The sequence below is a fragment of the Panthera pardus genome, unplaced genomic scaffold (assembly GCF_024362965.1).
Source record: "Panthera pardus isolate Hobbes unplaced genomic scaffold, ASM2436296v1 HiC_scaffold_6, whole genome shotgun sequence".
Classification (NCBI taxonomy): Eukaryota; Metazoa; Chordata; class Mammalia; order Carnivora; family Felidae; genus Panthera; species Panthera pardus.
This window is the reverse complement of record NW_026526991.1, coordinates 48,551,470-48,558,211: the sequence shown is the minus strand read 5'-3', so window position 1 is coordinate 48,558,211 and position 6,742 is coordinate 48,551,470.

The following is a 6,742-nucleotide window of genomic DNA, read 5'->3' as shown; positions in this document are numbered from 1 at the left end:
AAAAAACAACACCCATTCGGGTTCCTCAATCGCTAAACCATTTAGTTGACTCTAAGACACACGTTTGCGGTTTGGCTTTTTTCTTTCCCCCACATCTTAATATCTCTGAAATCACAATCTGTTTTATAATCCATCGTCTTATAATGACATCACCAAGTCAGCCCATACACAGTTGTCCTTCTCTGTGCAGTCGCCAGTCATCCACTTCAGACTGTGTGCATGGCTGTTAGTACGTGTGTTGAGTTGAATTGCTGTTCAAATATCTTCAGAAAGATTGCACTATGATTCAGCAATGAAATGAAAGTTAATGTGTTCACAGAAAGGCACAGAACAGCAGTGGGATGCAAATCTGCTATTAGAGAAGCAAGCATTTGTCTTTGGAAGAATGACCAAAATTACATATTTTCTTGCAAGGCGACAACCAAGTGCTAAATGTTAAGCAAGCACTGCATCATAGCTTAATCAGAAGCACTTATTTCCTTTCTTAGTGATAAAATAATGGTGCAGCTTTGATCATATGGTATCTTAAATTTGTTGAAATATGATGTTTAATGACCTCAGTGATTGGCATAATTCCTAAGGATCATAAATCCTAAACCCTACATAGCTATAAATAAGAAGTAGGTGGATCTACTTTAAACTAGTCATTCTATTTGTAAAAAACCCTGAAACCCAATATTTTTTTTCCCAGGATAGAGCCAGAAGATAGAGATAAGAAATAGTCATAGATTGATAAATATACTTAATACAATGATATCTGGGTTTTGTCCTTTCAGAAAAGGTAGGTCCCTCTCTGTCAGACAATTCCACCCAGGAAACATGTTTATCTTATGTTTACATCATCAAAGGGATGGATGAGAACAGGCTAGAGAAGGAATGAAAAGGGCTCTAAACGGTCTGAAGGGGGAAGAAAGTGGATCTGGAACCTGGATTCATGGAACAGCATGAAGAGGAAAAGTGCATGAAAACCCTCTGAGCGTCTTAGCCTGTGTTCCCGGTTCTATGCTGGGTGACTTATACTCTGTATGCCTTCCCCGTGCATCATTCATTCATTCATTCATTCACCAAATGTATTTTGAGCATTTGTTATCTCCCAGGCTTACTGGGGCTCAGTATGCACCAATAAACAGAACAGAAAATGATTGATTTTATAAAACATCCTCATGATAGTAGAGGATGGGGAGGACAGACAATAAGTAAATATAATAGATATAACTTATGTAAGCTACAAGCCAGTTATGTACAGTTGGAAAATGAAGCTTTGGAGAAAATGGAATAGAATAAGGGGGGAGAGGTGCTGGTGCTTGGATGGGGATAGGTTGTAAATAGGATGATCACAGAAGGTTTGATGGAACATTTAAGCAACAGTAGAGTAAAGTGATGAGCAAGTCACAGGGGTACCTATTCAGTCCAAAGGCACAGTCAGTGCAAACTCCTTAGGGAAGGTGCACGCTCAGTGTGTTCCATACACCTAGGAAGCCTGTGTGATCAAACCTAGAGCAAGGGAGGAGGGTAGAAAAATGTGAGATAGAAGAGGAAATGTGGACACAGTCACAGCCTTTATTTCTTTTTTAAGTTTACTTATCTACTTTGAGAGAGAGCATGCAAGCAAGGGAGGGGCAGAGAGAGAAGGAAAGAGAGAACCCCAAGCAGGCTCCATGCTTAACCAACTGAGACACCCAGGCGTCCCCAAGTCACAGCCTTTAAAGCTATTAGTGGGACCTCAGCTTCCACCCTTGGTCATGTGGGATATTTGAACAAAGGAACTATATTGTCTGAGCTAGTTTCTTTAAAAAGGAAACAGGAACCAAATACCCAGAAATAAATAAACAGATAAACCAAGTGTGATACATCCATACGGTGGAATGTTAGTGATAAAAAGGAATGTATAGCTGATGCACATATGCTACAACACGGAAGAACTTTGAAAACAGTACGCTGTTTTCAGCGCAAAAGGTCACATATTTACGATTTCACTTCTGTGACACATCCAGATGGGAAAATGCAGAGACAGAGGTCAGCCTCATGGTCGCCAGGGCTGAGAAGGGGAAACGGGGGAGTAGCTGCTTAATGGGTACAGGCCTCCCTTTGCAAGTGATGAAAATGTTTCAGAACTGGATGGAAGTGAGGGTTAGTACACTACGAATGTACTAAGTGCCGATGGATTGTTCATGTTTAAGTAGTTAATTTTATATTATGTGAATCTCACCTCGGTAAAAAAAAAAGGAAGGAAGGAAAGGAAAAGAAAGGAAAGGAAGGGGAGGGAAGGAGAGGAAAGAAAGAAGGAAAAGGGGTAAAAGGGAGAGAGAGAGAGAGAGAGAAGTAAGGAGAGCCCGGCCACTGGTGCAGCAGAAAAGAAGCTACCGCTGTGCCATAGCTCTGCTGAGCTTTATGGGAGGGCCTGGCCCTTCCCTTCTTGTTTAATCCAGAAGACAATTGTTTTTTATTTTTTTGTTTTTTTTTACTTTTTTATGCTTATTTATTTTTGAGAGAGACAGAGACAGAATGCTAGTGGGTTGGGGCAGAGAGAGAGGGAGACACAGAAGCAGAAGCAGGCTCCAGGCTCTGAGCTGTCCGCACAGAGCCTGACACGGGGCTTGAACTCACAAGCTGTGAGATCATGGCCTGAGCCGAAGTCGGACACTCAACTGACTGAGCCACCCAGGCGCCCCAAGACAATTGTTTTTTTTAACTACGTTGCCTATGTGAACATTTTAGTAGCTCTTGAAAAACATTTTTAAGAAGAAACTCCTACCTCATCCACCTTTTCAAACATATTTAGATCTGTCTGAATGCTTTTTTAAGAGGTGAAATCATGACCTGGCTACTTGTTTTTCTGCTGCACCGAGAATCGGTGGAATTCAGACAGGCCTTGACTGTCATATGTGAGCACTTAATAGTCCACGGGCTGGTTGGGAGAAGAGCCCTTTCATACCCGAAAATATAGAGAGAGCTTCTCATTACGCTGGAGGCTACGTAGTTTCAGAGCGTCTGGCACCGCTCCATTTTACAGAATCCAAGGAAGCTTAATCATATGCCCAGGTGACCCTTAGATCAACAAGGCAGAGGATTCCATCCGTGCTCACAAGACCCCAAAGCCCATGTGCTTCCCACCGCCCGTGTGGCCTCCCACCACACTGGAGAGCAAGACATAGGGACTATCTGAGGTTGTGAGGGACACTACAGAAAATAAGAGATGGCACGGTGACCTAAGGAAAAAGGAAAAAGAAGAAAAACACTTCAAGAACAGTAAAACAATTATTTATGGTATTTTACAGCCCTTACATATACATTATAAAGGTATCTAACGTTATACTTCACAAAATATTCCTTTACTCGGTCTCCCCAACGTTCTGTAAGAGGGAAAGGAGGACTTGTTTTTTTTTTTTTTTTTGGCAGTTTGCAGGTGGGAGAGCAGAGATGGAAAGAGGTTAAATGACTTCCTTGAAGGCACAGAGCCAGGAAGTGGCCAACCTAGGTTTGACCCGGGTCTTTGGAAAACAAACCAATGGCATTTCCACTGGACCATTTTGCCTCTGGGTTTATAAGTAAACATGATTTATGTATGACTCCAAGATCTTCTGATGGGAAACGTAAAAATAAACCTACTATTAAAAAATTGTCATACATCCCAAGAGCTCTTTTTATATAGCCATCTTTTTCATAGCTCTGTAGGCTTTGACACATTGGTATCAGACATATTGGCCATTCATTCTCTGGCAATGAAAGGCACATCATCCATAAGTCCTGCCTAAAATATGACACCCTAACCACGATCTCAAAAATTAAAAAATCAGAAGCCGATTATACAAACCCACCACAAAGGAGAACAGAAAACTGATCTCCACAGCTGTCCCCTTCGCTCAGACCAGCAGAAGAGAGAGAAAGGATACACGATGCCCAAATCCAAGCATCCTCCAAAGTTTTGTCAGAGCACATATGACCACAAGACAGCCTTTGTACCTCATTTTCTAAGTGCATTAAAAATAAGGTTTGCAGTAATAACAGCAAGACTGGGGACAGAGTTTAGAAATCATGATTGTGAGAGTCACAGAAATAGATGTGCCTTTTCCATCAAAATGGATCAATCATCTGTCCTCATCAGCCCTGGGGACCTATGGCAATCAGCATAAACACCTAGTAGACAGCTACTCAGACTGAGCAATGCATTTGAACCTGAACTTACAGGCCACCAGCAACATGATTTCCCCCTTCAGGACTTGCTCTCACATTCAGAGTAAAAGCCAAAGTCCTTTCCATGGCCTGAGGGCCTGCCTGATTTTGCCTGTTCCCCTTCCATTTCTGGCTTCTGCTCCTCCCGCTGTCCCTTTGCTCTCCTGCTCTAGCCACAACACTTCCCTGATGCTCTTGGAACTCACGAAGCACACATTCGTCTCGGGGCCAATGCTTTCCGCCTACATACCTGCATGGCCAGCTCTCTCACATCTTTGAGGACTTTGTTCAAATACCACCTTCTCAGCAAGGCTTTCCCAGGATATCTGCTATGGACTGAATGTTGTTCCCCCCAAATTCGTACGTTGAAATCTTAATCCCCACTACCCTAGAGGGTGACCATATTTGGAGATAGGGTCTTCAAAGAGGTAATTAGTTAAAACGAAGTCCTCTGGGTAGGCCCTAATCCAATATGACTGGTGTCCCCATAAGAAGAGGGAGATTAGGACACAGACATACACAGAGGAAAGGTGGCCATCTGCAGGCCAAGGAGGAGGCCTCAAGAAAAACTAGCCTTTCTGACACCTTGATATCAGGCTTCCAGTCTCTAGAACTGTGAGAAAATAAATTTCTGGGGTTTTTTGGTTTGCTTTATTTTGTTTTGTTTTTAATGTTTATTTATTTTGAGAGAGAGAGAGAGAGAGAGAGCATGAGTGGAGTAAGGGCAGAGAGAAAAGGAGACAGAGAATCCGAAGCAGGCTCCACACTGTCAAGCACAGAACCCGATGTGGGGCTCAAACTCATGAACTGTGAGATCATGACCTGAGCCGAAATCAAGAGTTGGACACTCAACCGACCAAGCCACCAGGCGCCCCTAAATTTCTGTAATTTAAGCCAGTCAGCCTGTGGTGCTTTGTTACCACAGCCCCAGGAAATTAGAGTAATTGACCACACGCCCCCCTCCTCTATTTCATTTTTGTTTTATTTTTTTCAAAGCCCTTATCATTCTCTAACATATGACATATTTTATGTATGCATTTTGTTTACTACCTCCTTCACTAAAGTCTATGCTCTTATCAGAGCAGGGATTTTTGTCTTCTTGCTCACTGCTATTACACCTGTTCTAAACAGTGACTGTCACAGAGTATGTGTTCAATAAATACTACGCCCCAACGGGAACACCACTGAGTTCCCTGGGAGGTGAGAAAAGACCAAAGGGCAGTCAGGGTTCGAAGGAAGAGGGAGGAAGAGATTTGGGTGCTGGCACAATAACTCTGCTTTGAGAGGGCCGTTCTAAATGTTTCTTCTTGACCCACTTCTGAGCTATGTTGGGCAGCCACAAGCAGCTCTTTATCTTCTAATGCTGTCTAGAAGATCTATGAAGGGCCCACAGTGGGTATCCCCTCCCCTGCCTTCCGTATTGTTTCCTGTCTCTCCTCTGCATTTCAAGCCAAACCAGAAGTCTACAGAAGATATCAGACCAGCTGCCTGTCTGGGCTGGACAGGAACCTCTCATGCAGCTCTGTGATGAGTGATGCCAGCTACTCCTTGTTGTTCTGTATCTTTTCTTGTTGCTCCCTACACACCAGCTGTTCACTTGCCTGCAGTTAAACACATCTGTGCTTTTTGTGTTGCAGGCCTGGGTCTCTCTGAAGGCAGGAATCAGCTAATAAGAGGTCTCTATCCTTCCCACAAACTTGTTTTTGTGCTAGTGTCTTCCAGAGGCTCCGCCCTGAATCAATGCATTCATTCTTTCAAAACATGTCTTGAAAGAATTATACACACACACACACACACACACACACACACACGTACTATATATGGAACATATATGCACGTATGACGTATATGTATACATGTATATGCCATTCTGCTGCTCATAGCAGATCTTATATACGAGAGAGAGAGAGAGAGAGAGAGAGAGAGAGAGAGAGAGAAGTACCTTATATATATTGAGCACATGTTATATGCCAGGTAACATGTAGGCAGTGAACAGAATAAGCCAAAATCCATAACATCATGATGCCTAGATTCTAGTAAAGAATCTTGTTAACCCAGGTTTCCCAGAAAATAGAGCCTGAAGCAAAGCTTGAGTGCTGATCCTTTATTAGGAGCAATGAAATGAAGGGAGAAAAATGAGGCCAACAAGGATGGCCAGCACCTTCATGGTGGTCACTAGTAAGCTGGCCAGTGATTTATGAAGAGAACCAGGGGCACCTGGGTGGCTCAGTCGGTTAAGCGTCCGACTTCAGCTCAGGTCACGATCTCGCGGTCCGTGAGTTCGAGCCCCGTGTCAGGCTCTGGGCTGATGGCTCAGAGCCTGAAGCCTGTTTCCGATTCTGTGTCTCCCTCTCTCTCTGCCCCTCCCCCGTTCATGCTCTGTCTCTCTCTGTCTCAAAAATAAATAAAACGTTAAAAAAAATTTTTTAGGAAGAGAACCAGTCTGTTGGGTGGCTCCAACAGGCTGTATAGAAACACTATGCCTGGGATCAGACCAAAGGAAGGGAAGAAGAGGATGAAAATTATATGCCAGCATCCTCCCTTGAAGATTTGCCTAATAGAGAGTTAA